General features: G+C 34.5%; 1 long non-coding RNA gene across 1 annotated transcript in view; it reads left to right on the forward strand.

Moving 5' to 3' along the window:
- Positions 1 to 581: 581 nt before the first annotated feature.
- The window catches only part of LOC124099232 (uncharacterized), a 192,704-nt gene continuing 172,085 nt past the window's right edge, over positions 582 to 21,200 (forward strand). The window contains exon 1 of the long non-coding RNA XR_009227766.1: positions 582 to 2,155. This is a non-coding gene — a long non-coding RNA (uncharacterized LOC124099232). The remainder of the gene's footprint in view (positions 2,156 to 21,200) is intronic.

Genomic DNA, 21,200 nt, shown 5'->3' on the forward strand with positions numbered 1-21,200 from the left:
GAGGCTGAGGCAAGAGGATCACAAGTTCAAAGCCAGCCTCAGCAATGACAGTGAGGTGCTAAGCAACTCAGTGAGACACTGTCTCTAAATAAAATATACAATAGGGATGTGGCTCAATGGTTGAGTGCTACACCCCTCCCCCCAAAAAAAGTCTAGGAAAGAACTATAACATTTTTTTAAAATCCATTGTTGATGACATTGTTCATATCACATTTGTGGCCTGGGCCTCCTCTACCCTATCACATTACCTGGGAAGCTGCAGAACAGACCTATTTGTTTACTCCTTTTCTTCCCATTCTTTCCCAAGGAAATTAACATTAAGGAAATTAACATTAAGGTCCTGCTCAACCACTAGGGCCTTGCCCCAGGGCAGCTTCTTCTGAGCCAGTCTGAAGGAAGGAAGGACTCTACCTTGCCTTCTCTCTGCCTCCAGTATCCTAGCCCATCACAGCTTGGTAAGGAGAAGGGCTCTAACCTCCACTGAGCTGCACCAGATACTATGCTCTAGTGTTTTTTTTTTGTTGTTGTTGTTCCTTTGTTTTGTTTTTTTGTTTTAATATATGACAGTGGAATTGCATTACAATTCTTACTACACATATAAAGACACAGCTAATGCAGCACTTAGAGGAAAATTTATAGCCTTATGTATGTTACATAAATATAATAAATGTAAATTATATACACATGAACAATTTACCTATAAAATATTTACCATTAAACATTTACTCAAAAAATTAGAAAACAATAACAAAATAATCTGAGAGACAAATAACAAAATTAATAAAGACAAAAGCAAACAAAGAATGAATAGAAAAAATATTAGAATTCAACCAAAAGCTATATACTGGAAGAAAAAGAAAAACCTAACTCAAGAATATATCTGGCTGTACATTACTATCATCTGAAGAAATTTTTAAAATAAATTGTTTAAAATATAGGTGTTTGATCTCTACTCCAGAAATTCTAACTTGACTATGGTACAAGGCAGGATCCAGGTATTGAAAAATATATAACTGTCTCTCCCAGATGATTTTCATGTGCAACCTGGGATGAGAACCAATGAAATAAAACAATTTGAAAAATACATCCAGCTTGCAAATACTTAAAATAAGAAATATTGGTAGAAAATAACCAAAGAAAATTAACACTTTATTGTTGTTTCTAAAACAGATGGGGGTCTGTCCAATTCATTTTTTGAAGCTAGTATAAACTTGACTCTAGTAACCATGAAGGATGGTGTGCACATGTGCGTGCGTGCGTGCATGCACATGTGTGATATGTATACACAACCACGGGCCTAGAACATAGGTTTCAAAGTAAAGTATAAAATTTTATGTAACTGAATCTATGGCCAATTTAAAGAAATAAATCCTCATTTAGATGGTTTTATCCTCGGAATCTAAGCCCAGTTCAACAGTGGAAAATTCTATCAAATCAATCACATAAGCAGATCAAAAAGGAATCAGTGTGTCCTTGTCTAAAAAATTATAGCAAAGTCATTTGATAAATTTCAATATCTATAATCATAATAAAAATAGAATTTTCTGAAGTTGAAAAAGTTTTCACACCTCCATTTTCTCTCACATTCATTTCTTTTGTTAGCATTCCTTCTTCTCGTTGTTTACCAAATATTATTTTAGATTTCAAGATTTAACTCAAGCTTTGGTTTTCTGAGAATCCTTTCTGCTGAAGTTTTATGTAATATGCACCTCTGGGATTATTATCTACTCATTATATTATTTTGCTGCTCTGAACATGATAATGGGGACCTAATTGTATGTGGATTTATATAAACAGTCTATACTACATAATTCTTAAGACATATAATTGCCCACCACTGGATATCTGATTTTGCACGTTAGCCTGTAGGGGGCTGAGAAAAGATAATAAATAGTGCTCCTTTGACAATCTCTAAAATCACACTGACTTGGTGTGTGACAAGCTAGAAACTCTAGTGATTACTGGTCATGAACTTTGTTCATTGGTTTTCATCCCAGGCTGCACATGGACTTTGTCCTCTGTTTTACTTATTTAGCTCTTCACATAGAAACCAGCTTGTTCTGTCTATGGTGCAGATCTGACTAGGTCATGTCCATGAGTAAAACTCTTCGGTGGTCACCAAAGCTGCAGATTAAAATCTGTGCCTCGCAAAAGGGTATGGAAGATTTTATTGATGGATTGATTTGTGTTTCTAATTATTTGCCCTTCCTCCTTGGAGCAGAATTAGACTCCCCCTGCTCTCGCCCCAGGGTCATCAGCTTAGAGGGGTGGCTTACTTTGTCTAGTGAACTGTGAGTAGAAGTAACAGCTGTCATATTGGGCAGTAGCTGCACATGTTGTGTAGCTACTGCCATAGCTCTTTTCTCTCTGTTACTAGAGCAGCAATGTCCCAAGTGGGGAGTCCCGGTCTACCTGGATCCTGGAATAAAGGTATACACAGCAGAGCTATAGTAAACTCAAGACCGAAGTATTATATGAGTAATCCACCCTAATTGTTTCAAGCCAGTGAAATTGGTGGGTTGTTTACTACTACCATATGGGGCTTGGGATACAGTTTAGTGGTAAGGCACTTGCAACACACACACACACACACACACACACACACAGATAAGCTCATGAATCATAATGTCCTATATTACCCAGTCTCTGCTACTCTTACTATTCTTTTGTACTTTGCCTTAGGTTCTCCCAAACATACTCCTGCAGTTCTCTCTGCACTGAAGATGTTTCTACCTAACCCTGTGTTGTTTCTTGACTCTTCAGACTTGCTTATTCTATCTCTTCTTTCTAGAGCAGCTATTTTCTCTGGTTTCTTCCTATTCAACTCAATTGTTGCCTCATACCTGGAGCATTTCTTGGACTTCTGACTTCTCTTATTCTCCACCTTGATGGCTGCTGGGTTCTATGTGCTTCATTTGTGATCCTACAAATACCACATTAATTAGTAATTAACCAAAAGTATTTTCTTGTTGTTTTAGTTTTTTTTTTTTCAGTGTGGGAATTGTGTCTCATTAATTTTTACATATCCAGCATTAGTATTATACCAGCACAAATTAGGTGCTCACTGAATGCTTATTAGATAAATATTCACTTTTACTTTAAAATATGACACAGTTAAGAACTCAACGTGGCAGATTCCCACATTGAGATTAAGCAAGCATTTGAGATAGATTGTGGAAATAACTGGAAGTATATTTGGGAGGGATTGGTTGTTTGAAGGTCTTTGGGTGCCTGAGAGCAGGGAGATGTTCTAAACATTCTGCTCCTTTGGTATCTCTTCAAGGTAGATTTCTCAGACCCTAATACCCTGCTTTAAGACTTTCTTAGCACTCTGGAATGTCTAGCTGAAGCACTTGGTGTGGCACATCACCTCATTGTTTTAGTTTGCTTGTTACCTCTCTCATTACTTTGTAAACACAGAGAGGGAATGACTTGTATTTTAATCTTATGCATAATAGATGTTTTATAAATGCTTGGTGAATGAATAGCTGTGGTGATATTGGCAGAGATGAAGTGAAGGAGGATCAGAGCACTGGGTGACATTTTGATCACAGCCCCAATAAATACTGATTCAAACATGAAATGTCCATTAAAATTAAAGTATCTATGCAGTGCTTATCCAGGAAGTGGTCTTATTAGGAAAAGGTGAGAATACACAGCAATTTAAAATAAGATCCCCTTAAAAATCAACATTTCACTAAAGGTATGTGGGATGGCTATTTTCAGGATGAAGAGGTAAGGGAAAGTGATGGATGCAGGTAGAGAGGACATGTAGTCCTGCTTTCATAATCACTCCTGCTAAAAATAGACATGTAGCAAACACAGCTGTTAGGAGGGACATTGCAATCATTATAGAACTCAGCATTAGAAGCTCTTATTGATAAACAATTCCTTTCAAAAAATAAAAAAAGGAAGTAGCTCAGAGAATCCATGAAATTCAGTGTTAATCATTACCCTGCACAAAAGTCTCAAATGCCATTGTTACCTGACACATGCACATACATGCACACCATTTGTTATTAAAAAGAAAATGATAAAAACAGATTCTTTAAAAAGACTAGAACATATAGATGTTGGAAATCAAAACAAAGTACAAAAGATAGCATCTTCATGATCAGTCCAATTACAACATTACTTAGCCTTTCTGTATTATATACTTAAAGTTACAATAATCATAAATTATAGGTTTTTCTCCTGGAAAATTAATTCTTGTTTTAAAAATATATTTTATACATTTAGCCCAGTAGAAATACTTATTTTTAAATTGATAGTCCCCTTCCAAAGAAAGATTAAGAATAGTAAGCCTATGCCTTCCCAGAAAATTTAGTGTTGGAGGATGCACTATGTTACTAAACTAACATTTATTCAACACTTATTTTGTTCAGACAACATGAGGCATTTTGATATAAACAAACAAAAAACAATTTTCCATACTTCTGGATATTTCATATATAGCTAGTTATGCCATACACTCTCTCTCTCTCTCTCGCTCTCTCTCTCTCACTCACTCACACACACATATACACACTGGATATATTTAATAAATATAAATTTATCTAGTATACTTAAAGTGCACATTTTGTGTATTATATATTTTATATAAATACAAACCCATTTTATATATTAAATTTATAGTTTAATATATTTAACTTATATTATGTGTATCTATATATAATATAACCTGTAGCACTTATCAAGGATTATTTTGAAAGAAAGGTAAGAAAATAGAGACTGAACAAATGGAAGTGCTAGTCTTTTTTGATGTAACCTCTTCTCAATTTGACTAATTCTTCATTTTGTTACATACATTACATTTCTGATGGATTTATATTTTATTTAAAAATAAAAAAATGATCATCTAATTCAGGAAAAATTCCAAACTTCTTTGCATAGTATCCATAGCCCTTGGGAGACTTGGTCAAACACGCCTTTCCAGGCCCTTCCCTGTCAATAACCTCCACATCACAGGGTCCAGAGGTTCTTCTTACTCTTATGATCACTCCATGATTCTCCCTTTGTTTAGTCCAGACAGACTTTTTTTTTCCCCAGCCTGAAATGCCTGTTTGTATGGGTGTGTTTCCCTAAGAAGTATCTACTCAATCTTCAGTGCTCAATACAAAGATCATCTTTTTCTGAGGTTCTATGAACTCCTACATAGCCATTTAATGTATTTCCCCCCTTAACACTAGAGAAAGAATGGAGGCAGGGTTGTGCCTTCAAATCACAATCCCAACTCCTCGTAATTGTGTGATTTAGGGAAACTTGATCTCTTTAAGCCTTTGCCACTTTGCGAGTAAAGTGAGTATAACAGTATCTGTTTCATAGAGCTAATATGAGTGAGGAAAATGCATAAAACCACTTAACACAGTGCCCGATAGCTAATAAATACTTCCTAGTCGATGTATCATCATCTTATTTTGATGATGGTAAAATAATTTCCTCTTGTATTGTTTACACTAAAGCTTTTATCTGGATACAGTGGAAAAGGTGAGAGTATCCCATGTAAATATCTTTTGTGGAAATTTAGAACTAGCATTCATTCACCTAGAAACAGTTTATTGAAAACTTACCATATGTTGGGCACTGTGCCTGGTATCGTGGATGTAAACATGAGTATTATCCAGGCACTTCTCTCAAGGTCAAAAGTAAAGGGAGAGGAAGAGAGAAATGCATATATATATTTGTAATGAAGTAATAGAGATATGCATGGACACTTAGGATCACAGAGAATAGGAACTTAATATGAGCTGGTGTCAAAAGCCGGACAACGTGTTACAAGAGGTCACTGAACAAAATCTAAAAGGAGACTATAGGGTTAACCCATTGAAGCAAAGAACCCATACTTTATCTGCTCTTAGGGAGAGAGTCACTGTGGGAGGTTCAAGGATGCACGCACAGCTCCTGTAAAGAGAAAAGTAGAAAGAGACACATAGGTGAAGCTGTGGAGGCATGAAGAGACCCAATCATGAAACACCTTGTAGATTTAATTGTGGAGATTTTTGCTTGTCTAAGAGGAAACGTGGAGACTTGGATGTACATCTTTGTGTTTTAGGTAGGTTGTTTTAGAAGCTTGGGGGAACATATAAAACGGAAAATAGGATCATGATGGGGAGACTGTTGTTACAATTCAGAGACGAGATGAGGTTCCATAATATAGCACAGTAATAGGGCCATATTAAAGGCGAGGGGCGGGGATTTGAAACCTATAGATGAGGACACACTAGCTCAATATTTATTGAATCTGGAGTGTGAAAGAGATGAAGGGATTATAGATGACTTTCCAAGTTAGTTTCTTAAAGGATTGGGCAAGTGGTAGTGGCACTGACATAGGGAAAATTAGAGAACAGGTTGAGATGAGAGTGACAAATTAAAGTTTATACATGTTGAGTTCAAGATTCTTATAGAACAGTCGAGATACATTTGTGTATCTGAGCCTAAAGCTTTGGAGGGGGGGATTCTTTGACTTGAAAAGTGAGCCTATGGGGCCATCTGCATATAGATGGTCATTCAAAATCATAAAAGTTACATGGAATCGCCCAAGATTCAGGGAGAGTGTATAGTACCAAAAACTGTGAGTCAAGGATTAAATTGGGGGAGCAACAAAAATTAAGGATTGGAAAAATATTTCAAAATAGGTATTTATCTGCTCTCAGCAAGACAGGAAAAAATAGTAGAATGTATTATAAATATATCATAGAGGTAGAGTGAGAATAGAGCTAAAACATGTTCATCAAGAGTCACAATTAACAGGCTAATGATAACCTTAACAAAAGCAGTTTTATTCTATAGTCTATGAGGTGGACAGATCTTTGGAAAAATAATTTTATACTATAAACTTCTGGCTGATTTGAGGGTCCTAATTTGCTATACTGATGGATTATATAGGTAAAGATGAGGAAGACTGTTTTATTTAATAAATTAAAAAAAATGAAATAGAACATTATTCAGTGGACTAAAGCACTTTCATTTTTAAGCAAACTATTTTGCATATTTTTGTCATGTAAAAGACACAATTTCTCTTGACTTCTTTCTATTCCAATTGAAGGCATAATTTCTAAATACCCCAAAGATCCCTGAATTCAGTAGTTTCATTTATTTATATTGTAGAGAATTTAGTTTCCAGATGTTCAAAACTTCTAATTAATTGTGATGATTACATACCATGACAAAAATAGTGGATTACAGGATGCTTAACAGTTTTTCTCTATAGCGATACGATACGTTCAACACATTTTCATCAAATCTGAGCAGGAGGAAGGTCACAAAAATCAGACCATATCCCAATGTTCTGTTGCAGATATAGTAGAACATTTTTCAAAGAGTACTTTGTAGTATGGATTATAACTTCTTTTTTTTTATAGAACCTAAATGATGACATTTTAGAATGTCATATCCTTTCTTAGCTTCTGGATGTGAATTATCTTATAAAGGGTTGAATTTAATCAGGAGCAAAATATCCTGTGAAGTTAAGCTGTGCCTGAGTACACTTCCAGAGCTGAATTGGCATAAGTAAGAAGGTGTTAACCAAGGATTGCTTGGAAAGTTCCTGTGTTTTCAAAGTATCTATTTGAATTTCAATGACTATAGTGGCTCTAAGGCACATATTCATTGCTGGGTGTCAGTTGTTGGTCACAGAGAGGCTGGACCCTGATGTCACCTGCTGGGTTTGTTACTGAAGTTCTTCAGTTCTTGGGAATTTCAGCACAGTGGTAAAAAGCAGGAATTTTAGGGCCAGAGTGACCACAGTTCTGGGTTTACACTTATTGTGTGTGACTTTGGACAAACTCCTCAGTTTCTCTACACTCATCAAATGGGAAAAATTTTAGCCCACATAAGATTTTGGAAAATTGAAGAATAATGCCTAGCATTAACAAGTTTAAAATAAATTTTAGTCTGTTTTAATCATAACATCTCAGTATGTAGCTATGACTTACATGTCCACATGATCTAGGATATTTAGTTAATGTAAATACCATGATCACCATTGCCATGTTATCATCCCTCAATATCATCAACCTCTGTCATTAATTGAAGATTTGTTGGGAACCATCCACATACCAGATAAACATGTGACACAAGTAATATTTATAGAACCACCCTTCAGGGTTGGATAACCTGATTGGGGGACCAGGACATGCACACAGGATTTATTCTTTTTGTTTTTTCCTACATGAGAAAATGCAGTAAAATAGTGCTAATGGGTGCATAATCACTGGGTCTTAGATAAGCAAAATTGTGCATCTCTGCAAAAATGAACAAGGAGCATTGTGGGCAAGTGGAAAGATAAGCAGTTTTTATTTAATCTATACAATTTTGCTTAGGAAATGTTATATAGACAGCCTAGCTGCAGCACAATATTTTTATAGGTCAAGTGGGAGATAAATTTAGAAAAATGGAATTAATTTGTGTAAGAAGAATTTCTTTTCTGCAGTGCCTAATCTGGACAGTAGAATTTTTGATTCAATGGTTAACTGGGGTGCAGTCAGCCTAGACATTCAAAATGATGCCTTGAGAATTTTTAATCCAACACTTTTTAAATATTGCAAAAAGAATAAGTTCCTAGCAGGAACAAAGGATAGTGGAAAGAACCAGATATTTGATAAAGAGAATACTTGATTAAATTCTACTTCATTATAGTTATACAGTAATATAAGATGAGGAGTTGTGCAAATTAGGTGAGAAAATGAATGACACTCTCTGAAACAAAGAAGATGCTCAAGCAATATCAGCTTCTATTATAGTCGAGACTAGGAAAACCCAATCAACAAAGTGAGAATATAGAATTTACTAGACTACAATTGTATAAAATAATTTATTATGTAAGTATATGCTATTGTATAAACTTCTGGTTCCTCACTGCTGGAAATTGTAGAAACCTTTATCTAAGCATTTGTTTCTGTGGTCTAGTCTTTAGTTCTCATTTTAGCTACTTCATGGTCATAGTCCCTCTCATTCTTGCCTCATGCTGTTCTCCTGGAACAGCAGTGGGTATGGGGGCGGGATACTTCAGTTAGTGACCCATTACCCTTTGAAAAATACCTTTGGTTGCTGCATCTGTATTATCATAAGGATTTTGCTTCTCTTTAATATGGTTTAAGTGTGCATTACTCATCACTTATGATTCCCTCCTGTCTAGGAGCTGTAACACTATTCTGGTTCTTAATTCAAATCTCTCTTCTTTGTATGCCCTTTGGTCTATTGTTCTCTGGCTGGGAAAATGGCTTTCATGGGAAAGGTGCCCCTTCTTCTAGAAAGAAAAGTAATTGCCCTACTGGGTAAAAATGAGTATACCTACGTGCACACACAGATGTCTTGATATTTTCTTGATAACTTATCAACTACAGTTTTATTAAAAGAAACCTATTATATACCATGGCAAAGATTTGACCTTTAGTTCTGTGAACTCCCTTGTAGTTCTGTAAAATAGTTTTTGAGCATTTGTATTCATATCTTCTGTGAAGACTTGTTTCTTGATTTCATTAGATTGTAGAAATTCTGACTCTGTGACTGGTACTATGTGAATGGCTTTACATGTCCCCTAACTCTCCTGGTAATAGAATCCCTGGTATCTGTGGGCTATTCCTAAAGATAGAGAATTATGGTTCCCTCCCTTATGTTTAATGACTTTACTCTGTATTTAATCAAGAGAGATTAGCTTCTAGTTATAATGTCAAATACCATGAACTGGAACAAATAGGAGGCTCAAGTCTGAGGACAAGGGATTGTGTTTTTAGCTTTGGACAAAAGAGAATAGAAAAAAAAAATCCCTTGAACAGAGGATTTGATTAGAGTAAGGGAGTTTAGCTATGTACATAACTATATCTTAGGACCTGTTATAGTGGGATAAGACAAGAGTACTCCAACTCATAAAAGAGGGGAGTGTCATGGGCAGAGATGGCACATGAGGAGAGAAGTGCGTAGAACAGTGGTTTGTTCCACATTCATCTCAGATGAAGGTTGATGGAATATAACATTCCTCCCATCAGTCTTTGGAATGGTAACAGACTATTTTGGAGATACCAACAAAGTTGGTATCTCCAAAATAGTCTGTTACCAACAAAGTTCACACAGGAAGGCAAGAGACCTAGAATATGTAACACAATAATGAGGAGGAACAAAGTTGGAGCGTTCACACCACCTGAATTCAAGACATATACAAATACAAATAATCAAGGCAGCATGGTATCATCAAAGTATTAGATTAATAAGACAGGATAGAGATCTCAGAAATAGCTCTACACAAATAGTTAACTGATCTCTGACAAAGTAGCAAGTCAAACTCAATGGAGAGAGGATTGTCTTTTAACAGATGGTGCTATACACAAAAAGATGAAACCTTAGGTTTTCCCACAAAAATTAACTTCAAATCAGTTTACATTTATAGACCTAAGTGTCGAATATACAATTTTATAAATTTCTAGAAGATAACATAGGAGATAATGTACATGACCCTAGGTTTCTATATATAACAGAGAAAAGTGCAATATATGAAAGAATAAAAAGAAGGTAGACCATTAAAATTGAGAACATTTGCTCTATAAGACATTGTTAAGTCAATCAAAAGCAAGGCGATAGATGGGCAGAAAATAATTTCCAAAAAATATAATAAATGAATTATATCAACATACACAAATAACCCTTAAACACAACAGAAGTTTGGGTCATCATCCTACAGGAATTGAGTAAGGATATCCTAAAGTCAGTACTTTTCATGACAAAACACTAGAAAAATGCTCAAAATAAATTTTTTAGACCTCTGGAAATTAATCAATGTTTGCAGTTATATAGAGAACATTTATTTAAGAAAGATAGGTCAATGCTGATAAGAACAAATAGCTGTTCTATATGGCTTACTTTAATTGCCATCTACCCATCTCCATAGTAGCCTTGAAAACAATAGCCACAATTACATTGAAAATGAATAGCCTAATAGTCAGTGGAGGAAAACATAAGGGATGGAGAGTCTCTAAAGCCTTACTCCCAGACAACTATCGTTATGTGACCTTTCTGGCTGTTTCTTAGAAAATCAGAATGATAGAACTAGTCTTATTTGACTGACTCTGAATTTGCCCAGTGCCAATATCTTTTCCCTTGAAGACATTTGTCAGTAAAAATCTGTGGCAGTTGTTTAACATTATAGCTAAAGTGGTAATTGGTAATTGTTCAACATTATAGCTGAGGAGATAATACTTTGGCAAACAACAAGCTCACCCAAAAGGAGAAGCTGAATAATGAATTGTTCATTTGAACTTTTAAAACAGTCCACCACATTCCTAGGAACACAGTAGAGCTGTGCACATGCCCTGAATGATATGCATGTTCAGGAAAGACTTGAGTTCTCCCTGAACTCTAACCTCTGTCTAACCTTGAAACTCAACACAAGCAGGAATAAAGGCCAAGGCACACTTGCAACTGCCTCCTGAGAGTTAAAGCTGCCCCAGTACACACAGAGCATCTCAGCAAAGACTAGAAAATTTCTCAGGATTTAAGGAAATCTGTCCATTCATTTTTTTTTTTTTTTTATTACCACTGAACTAATGAAACCAAGACCTTAAGAATCACAGGCAAAAAGGGGACTTTATAGAATTAGAAGTCCTTTGTCACTGAACAATAAAAGCAAAGGCAAAAAATCAACAAAACAAGAAACCCTGGAGGGAAAGAATTCCAGAGTTGCAGTATTATTTAAAATGTCCAGTGTCCATAAAAATTGAGACTGCAAAGAAACAAAAGTATGGTTTATATACAAGACAATATAGTTAATAGAAATTATCCCTGAGGAAGACTCGATTTTGACTAATTCAAAGTCTTTAAATCAGCAGCTTTGAGTATGTTCAAAGAACTAAAGAAATAATGTCTAAAGAACAGAAAGATGATCCATCCAAATAGATATATTAATAGAGAGATAAAAATGATTTTTCAAAGGAACCAAATAGAAATTCTTGAGTTGAAAAGTATAATAACTGATGTGAAAAATTGACTTAAGGAGCTCAACAGCAGATTTGGCAGGCAGAAGAAAAATAACCTACCTTGATGACAGGTTCATGGTGATTTTTTATTTTGAAGAAGATAAAAAAGAATGAAGAAAAATGAGTAGATGCTCAGATCTGTGAAACATTATCAAGTGTGCCACCATATACAAAGTTAGATCCCCAAAGGGACCGTCAAGAGTAAAGGACAGAAGAAATAATGGCTGGAAACTTCATACATTATTTGTTGAAAAACACCTTCACATCTCCAAATCTCAATGGTTCCAAGTAGAATAGACACAAGGGTCTGCACAACTATCCACATTATACACTCTTAAGCCAAAGAACAACACAGAATCTTGAAAGTAGCAAGATAAACAACTCACTACTCACACATGAAGAACTTCAGCAAGACTAACACAAGAATTCTCATCAAAATCATGCATGTCAGAATGCAGTGGGATAGATGCCATACTCAAAGTGTTGATAAAAATACTGCAGCTCTTAATTCTGTATTCAGTAAAAGTATCCTTCTAAAATAAAATTAAGACAAAACAGAAAATTAATGACTACCACATATTCTCTATAAGAAATACTAAAAGAGTTTTTAAGGGAACACTAAAAAGAACACTAAAGAGTAACTCCAATCTGCATAAAATATAAACTGCAGTAAATAAAAGCTGAAGGAGTATATATTTGTAACTTTTTTTCTGATTTGGTAACTGCATAAATAATGTTGTGTACAATAGGCATAGCTGCAATTTGAAAATAGCAGCCCAAGGAGGGAAAGGGAATTATATTTAACAGTGTACTATTCAATAGTAAAAAGTAAATTGATTTTAATCTGAAATATTTATGAATTAAGATGTTATTTGTAATCCTCAGACAACCACTAAGGTAATCTAAAAAATAATAAAAGAAATAGCAATGCAATTAAAACAGTACACTAGAAATTCTCTATTTATAAAAATGTCTACTTAGTAAAAAGTAAGTAGTAGTGAAGGAACAGAATCAAAAATACATAAGGCCTGTAGGCAGCAAAGGGTAAAATGTAAGCACACACCCCATCTTAACTAAAAATTACATTAAGTAGATTGTTCACTTAACAGATTGACAGAATAGATTGAAAATTATGCTACTATATGTTATGTGCAAAAAACCACTTTAGATTAAAATATATAAATAGAAAGTAAAAGGAAGGAAGAAAGTATGCTATGCAGAAAGTTAACCACACCAGAGGTGGAGTGGCTATAAAAATTTCAGACAAAATAGATTTTAAGACAAACATATTAGAGACAGGACATTTAAAAATGATAAAAGGGAAAATTTGTAATTATAACTAAAGAACTTCAAAATACATGAGGCAAAAAGTGATGTCACTGCGGGAGAGACAGAAGATTAAACACTAATGGAGATTTTCAACTTCAGTATCCACTTTCATTAATGGATATAACAACTGGATGGAAGATCAGCAAGGAAATAGAAGACTTGAACAATACCATAAACCAACCAGAGCTGGTGGTCATGTACAGAACAGTACCTCCTCATGTGCACATGGAAAGTTATCTGGGATCATATATTAATGCCATAAAGTCAGTCTTAAAAGATTGTGACCACACAAGTAGGTTTTCTGACCACAGTGGGATGAAACTAGAAGGGATTTGTGAAATTTACCCCCAAAAGGGAAATAAGAAACACTTTTGAGATGAATGAAAATGAAAACATAACATACCTAAACTTAGGGAATGCATTTAAAGTAATACCTTGGAATTGATAATAATAATTAATATACACTTAAAAAAATTCTCAAATCAATAACATGAATGTCTACTACAAGGAACTAGAAAAAGAAAACTAAATACACAGCAAACCAAAGAAAAGATAAAATGGTAAAGAAATAGATAATAAAAACGAACACAGAAAAACAACATAAAGTTCAGTTCCAATGAAGCATTTTACTTGGATTTTTTAAAAAAGATCTCTTATTCACCTGGTTCAAGAATCAAAACAATATAAAAATGTCCCCATCTTTCTCCTTAAAGGTAGCCATTTTACTAGTTTCTTGTATGTTTTTCACTGTTTTTTATACAACTACAAAAATTATATAAAATCATATTTCCTTCATTACACAGAAAGATGGTACATTATTTATATCCTTCTATACCTTGAAGTTCCATGAAAGAATATACTTTTTAGAGATATTCATATCATAACAAAGAGAACTTTCTCATTCTTTTTCCAAATGAATAGTATTTCATCTGTTTGTGGTTTAACAAACTCCTTTATATGAAATATCACCACTTTAACATGCTACCTATTTGGTTTCACTCCTCTTTATTTATTCCAAGGCAAATTCTTTCTTTCTATTTCAACAGTTTTCACATGATGTAGGAAATACATTTTGGGCACCTAGAATTGCAGATGGTTCTTCAATAGAGGCACGAAGAAGTGATGGGAGGTATTGTCTAGTGTCTTTGGTTTTAGTGACACCTATATTTCAACCTGTTGGTGTCACTATTTGTAGCTAATTGTGGGCATTATTAAAAATCTTGAATTTCCTCCAAAGAATATTTTTTTGTGTCTTAAGATTATTTACAAGAAAAATACACATGGATTTTAGAATATAGTTAAAGAAAACATGGTAGAAATAAAATCAACTTCTGAAGTAAATATGCATTCCATAAATTGACACAATAATACACTATAATATTCTGAATGGTTAATTATCTTAAATGTCCCTCCATATATTGAAATAACATGCTTGGATGATTTTATTACATCAGCTCTTAACAGATTTAAAATATGAACACATAAGGCATTTTTTTAAAAGTTGGTTCTTTGAAAACATCAACAAAATTTACAAAACTTTTTCTTGGAATGCAAAGAACCCAAGATAGCTAAAGTAATCTTGAGAAAAGAAAAGTTGGAGGACTCACTTTCCAATTTCAACCAATTTGAAAACTACAGAGCTACAGTAATCAAGACTGTGTGGTATTGCTCTAGTATAGTCATATTGATCAATGCAAACTAAAAAAGAAGAAACAAAAATAGAAACAAAGGAAAAGCAACCAGAAAACAACGACCAAAATAGCAATTGTAAGACCTTACAAATCCATAATCACTTCAAATGTAAGAATTAAAAGTTCCTCAATTCAAAATATAGAATTACTAAATGAATTTTAAAAATCCAACTAAATGCTGCTTTATAAGAAACACTTTAGTTTTGCAAATACACATGCTGGAAGTAAAGGGTTGGAAAAAGAAAGTCTATGAAATTGGTAATGAAACGACGAGCAAGGACAGTAAGATTTAGAACAGCATCCTAAGTCAAGGAGTGTCAGAGACAAAGGAGGCATTACATAATGGTAAAGGGTCATTTAATAGGAACCATATAACAAATATGGAAATACATACACCCAACAAGGAACACATAAGTAAATAAAACAAATGTTAACTGAAGTGAGAAATAGAAAGCAATGCAATTAAGGGCAGGTTGCTTCAACACCTCAGATTTCTCAATGGGATTATCATCTAGATAGAAGATCAAGAAAGCAACAGTAGATCTGATCACCACTACATATATACATGAGAAATACCATCCAACAGCAGCAGAATATGCAACCATCTCTGGTGCACATGAAACATTTTCCAAAGCACATCATATATTAGGCCACAAAGCAAGTCTTAACAAATTTAAGAAGATTGAAATCATGCCAAGTGTCTTTTCTGAACATAATGGCATGACACAAGAAATAATTAGCAGACAGAAAACTGGAAAATTTACAACTATGTGGAAATTAAACAACAACCAAAGGTCTAGGAAAAACTAAAGGGAAACCAAAAAATATCCTGACACAACAATAAAAACAATATGCCAAAATTTATGGATGCATCAAAAGTAGTTCTAAGAGGGAAATTAAGAGCAATAAACACCCACATTGAGAAAATTCTACAGAATACCCCATCTTGCTACCAAAATAAATTAATAAAAGGAAAAAAAAACTATGTCAAAAGTTAGCAGAAGGATAAGAATAAAAGAAAATAGAAATAAATTAAAAGGAAACTAGAAAATTGATAGAAAAGATCAACAAATTCTAGAAATGGGTTTTTGAAAAAATAAGTGAATTTTACACTCCTTTTCCCAGTATCATAAAGAAAAAAGAAAGGTAAAAAATTTATAATAATTGAATAAAGGAGATATTAAAACAGATACTACAGAGATATAAAGGATCACAAGAGAAAATTGAATAATTACTTGTCAACAAATTGGATAAATTAGAAATAAAAAAATTCTTAGAGATACACAAGCCAAGATCAATTCATGAAGAAATATAAAATCATATCAGACCAATAATGAGTAAAGGGATTGAATAAGCAACCAAAATGTATTCAACAAAGAAAAGCCCAGAAACTTATGGTTTCACGAGTGAATTCTACCAAATAGTTAAAGAAAAATTTAGAGATAACTGTTGTTAGAATGTTGAGAAAGGGTATCCTTGCACACTATTGGTGGGAACATAAATGTGTATAGACATTAAGGAAAATAGAATAGAGGTTTATCAAAAAATTAAAAATAGAATTACCTTATGATCCAGCAATCCCTTTCTTGGGAATATATCTAACGGAAATGAAATCAGTATGACAAAACTGTCTGCCCTCCCTTACTCATTGAAGTTTTGTTCACAATAGCCCAAACATGGAATTAACCTAAGTGTCCATCAATGAATTAATGCAGTAAGAGAATGTGAAGTGTGCACACACACACATTACAATAATGTTTATTCTAGGAAGGAAATTCTGTCATGTGCAGCAACATGCGAAAACTTAGAGGATATTATTCGAGGTTAATCAGGTACAGAAGAAGAAATACTGCATGATTGCATATGTACTTAGGAATTTTTATTTGCTTTATCAATTGAGGGAGGGTTGTTAGAGTCTCCAATCTGATTGCAATTTCCACCTTCTTTTCTTTTTTTTAAAAATATATTTGGAGGATAGGAAAGGCAGCAGAACACAACAGACACTAGTATGGCAATATGTAAATCAATGGATGTGTAACTGATGTGATTCTGCAATCTGTATATGGGGTAAAAATGGGAGCTCATAACCCACTTGAATCAAAGGGTGAAATATGATATATCAAGAACTATGTAATGTTTTGAATAACCAACAATAAAAAATTAAAAAAAAATAAAAATAAAATATATTTGGAGAAATTTTGTTGCATAAACATTTAAAATTATTTGATCTTCCTCATTAATCTTTATTACTAACAAACCTCCTTCCTTCTACTAATAGATTGCTTTAAAGTCTATTTTGCTTTTTACTAATGTAACTACAGAGAATGACATCAGTTTGTTTGTTTGCAGGCGAGGGGTGGAATACTTTATCATGTCTTTTGCTTTCAGTGGTTCAGTGTCTTTAGGCATTAAATACTGCTCTTGCAAGTATTTTAAAAAGTACTTTTATTTATTTATTTATTTTAGGCTGTTGATCTTTGTCTTTTAAGTAAAGGTAACTTTAGTATAAGTTACCCTTACACTTAAGATATATGTATATTTTTTGGTACTGGGTATTAAACCCAGAAGTGCTTCATCACTGAGCACATCTCCAGCCATTTTTATTTTTTCTTACTTTGAGACAGTCTTGCTAAGTTGCTTAGGGCCTCACAAAATTGTGGAGGCTGGTCTTGAACTTGGAATCCTCCTGCCTCAGGCTCAGGAGTAGCTGGGATTACAGGCATGCACCACCATGTCCAGCACCAGCACAGTATATTTTTTAAAAAGATTTTAAATGTATATTTAATTCATCTTTAAATACATACCCATCATTCCACCAGAAATGGATCTCATCATTTTATAGGTGTGGAAAGTAAACAACTTGTGCAGGTTCACACATCCAGCACACAGCAGAAATAAGTATAGACAGACACTGGATATATTTGGTTCTTCACTTAAATTTATTGCCTACTACTGTATTGCCTTTATTCCTTCTAAAATAAAGTGTTGTGGTTGGGCAAAGTCGGTAAATCTGATACAGGATCTGCCTCAGTTTCTCTGTTCTACTTAGCAACACCCAGCCAGGTGACTGGCTGGAAGAAAAGTACTGATATCTGAACTCTTCCTCCAGAACTCTGCATGGCCCTCAACAAAATGGTGCTTCGTTATACTTTGTCAAACACTTCTAAAGCCACAATTAGCCTGTCCATCCATTTATATGCTCTGAGAAAGAATATGAGTTTAGAGTTAAATTTTAAAGAGAATCAATTCTCTCTCAGAGAAATGGATTAGAAAATTGAGAGATTATCTCTAAATAGCTTCAAGCTTCTTCAAAGAAATTATGCCTGTAGATTTCATGAGTTCTCTTAGGCTCTCGGCTTTTTAAATTCGATAATGGTAATTTATATGCGCTGAAGTCTTGTCAAGTTTGATTTTTAAGAGTCTTCATTTTGTGGCTGCAATTTTGAGACCATAAGGTGCTTTCTCAAAAGAGCACATAGCTCTGTGGTGTCACATGCAATTCAATACTTGTTTATATGGTGTCTTTTTTTGTTAGCACATGGGTAAGATTCCCTTATAATTTTTTTCATTTATTTAAAAAAAAATAGTTTGAGTTGTCTTTGTTCTCAGAAAACTTGGAGTAATGCTAGAAGCACTGGAGATGTCCACAAGTACTTATCTACTCTGGTTAGATTTGACTTTCCATTCAGCTACGGAACTAGAATTAATGACTAGGGTCCTTGTCTAATTTGTTTTATTCCTACCTCCTTTGCCACTAAATGTGACTTTATGGGTACTGGCCTGACTTCCCCTAGCCTGGAGGCCAGACTAATTTTGCCAAGATTAATCATTTCCTTTAGGACAGAGAAAAGTTTAGAAAATCTAAAGAAATAGGATAAATTGAAATATAAAATTCAGAATGTTGGCCATAATATGCATCAGTTCCTAGGATAGAGTTCAGAGGGCTAGAAGGTATGAGTCAGACAGAAGAGGGTTATAACTACCATGTTCAGTCTTGAGCTCAGTTTTTGGAAAATAGGTTTGATTACTCAACATAAATAGTCTAATTCTGGAAGCAACGATGAATTTTGTACATGTTAAAAGCCTAAAGAGTGAAAGCACAATTTATGCGAAGATAGACTATGACATAAACATGAGCAAATTTGAGCAGAAATTCAGGACTCCACAGTGCTGGGGCTGGCTCTAATAATTTCAGTAAATAACTTCTCTCTGGCCCTTAGTGTCCTTTTTTTTGTGAAATAAGTAAATTAAACTCAGGTTCCTGACTCCTGTTTTAATGTACATGCCATTACCCACTCCTCACAATTCCCTTCACTGTTTCTGTGGACTATGATATGAATCCAGCCTAATACTATGGCTTGTGTATTTCTTTCAAACCTTCTCTTCTGTGTCTACACAGTTCCTTGGACTTCCTGCAGGGTGAAGACCCTGACAACAGCACAGATTGATGCTTTCATGTTGGCCATAAGCAACAAAAAAAGGTTCCATTTAGTTTAAATGAAATAGGAACTTTATCTGGAACAAAGAGAAACTAAGAAAAGGCCGAATAACCCTATTTTATAAAGAACCCTTTTCTCAACTCTCTCATTCCCAGGAAGAGCCTAGGTCACATTATAAGTTCCATCAAGATTCAGAATGGGCTATTTCCCGAAAAGAGTAACAGAGTGTTGTTACCAAAAAATGGCACAGTGAGCAAGGAAACCCAAAGGCATCCATGTGGCAGTCCCACGATTTGGGGCTACTTTCTGTAGCATTATGTGAAAAGCGAGTGAGAATCATTTCTGTTCTCTTCAGTGATTGGAATCAGGCTAATGTCACAGGATTCTGTGACACAGGGATATGTTCCCAAGATGTAATGTTTAGCATATAATCCTCTGTCAGGGAGGTGATTCAGAGTAAAACACATAGGTTTAATGTCTTCGGTTGTCTGTGGCGATATAATTTTACAAGTTAATGAACAGTTTATTCTTCTGTATCCGTCCATGATAATCCACTGGCAATTTTCATGCATGAATGAATCTTCATGCCTCTTTCAACAGCAGAGTTAAATGAATAACTGAGGGCTTATGTTATGGTTTAATAAAACCTGACTTGAAGAATTACAAATTGGCCAAAGCAAAGCAATCTTTGCCTTAATTTATCTTCCCATTTTTGGAATTATTTATGTAAACCCATTGTATGTACACACTCAGGGCAAGGCACCCTTACAAAGGACTCAGAATGCTTATGGAAATTCTATTAATCTTCCTTGCTCTGCAAGATGACAGTTGTCAGTAATAACGTTAATGTTTTGAAGAAAATTTCCAAGAGAAAATTCACGAGCATAGAAAGAGGTAGTAATTATTCATATTTAAAGTATGCTATAAAAATTCAAATGTTTGAGTAGTGTACAAACAATAGCCACCACATTAGCTGACTTGTTTGGATCCTCATTTTCAACTCAAAATCAGGATCTCATCATTATCACCCCCAATCAAAACCACATATTGAATACCTTCCCATTAATGGCACAGCTTGGAACTTGTTAAATGGGCATGATACTCTCTATTATCACCAAATATTGTTACTTAATAATAGATTTCTTTTGGATATTGAATAAATAATTGCAACATTTCCAGCCTACACATGTTAACAATCTGTGTTTTGTTTTACTGTTTTCAAGAAAAACCAGGTTCAGGGCAGCGATTTCTGGAGATACTAAGATATGCTGATTTATTCATGTGTATGCCATCTCGCAGATTTGGTTTTTAAACTCCAAATCCCAATGCAGGCCATCTCTCAAAAGATGTGCAAATTGGGAATCACAGCCAATCTTGCTTTTGTTCCTATTCTATAGCTCAGAGAAACAGTTTCCACTTGTTGTTTTTATGAAGCATAGAATATAATTTCCATTTGCCTGCTCAGAGGACAATTGTTTGGCACCCTGAAAGTGAATTTTACCCATAGGCGTAATACTAAAATAGAAATTGGCTTCATATATAGTTCTATTCATATTAATCGTATCCCCGGAGCACTCCATCATTCCATGCTAATAGCTTGGTCTTCACATCAGGTAAACAGATTTCATTCCAGGGTGCGTTTTCAGGATGGGAGTTGGATGGCAGGACTCCCGTTTCAAATGGAGCAGATGCATTGAAAATCCCAGGCACCGCTTTCCTAGACTGAAGGCATCACTAGCCAGTAGCTACCGCTGGAGCTGGAGTATTAAAGCTTG

This window comes from Marmota monax, unplaced genomic scaffold (assembly GCF_021218885.2).
Source record: "Marmota monax isolate L192 unplaced genomic scaffold, Marmota_monax_Labrador192_F-V1.1 WCK01_AAM20220418_F8-fsc00011, whole genome shotgun sequence".
Lineage (NCBI taxonomy): Eukaryota > Metazoa > Chordata > Mammalia > Rodentia > Sciuridae > Marmota > Marmota monax.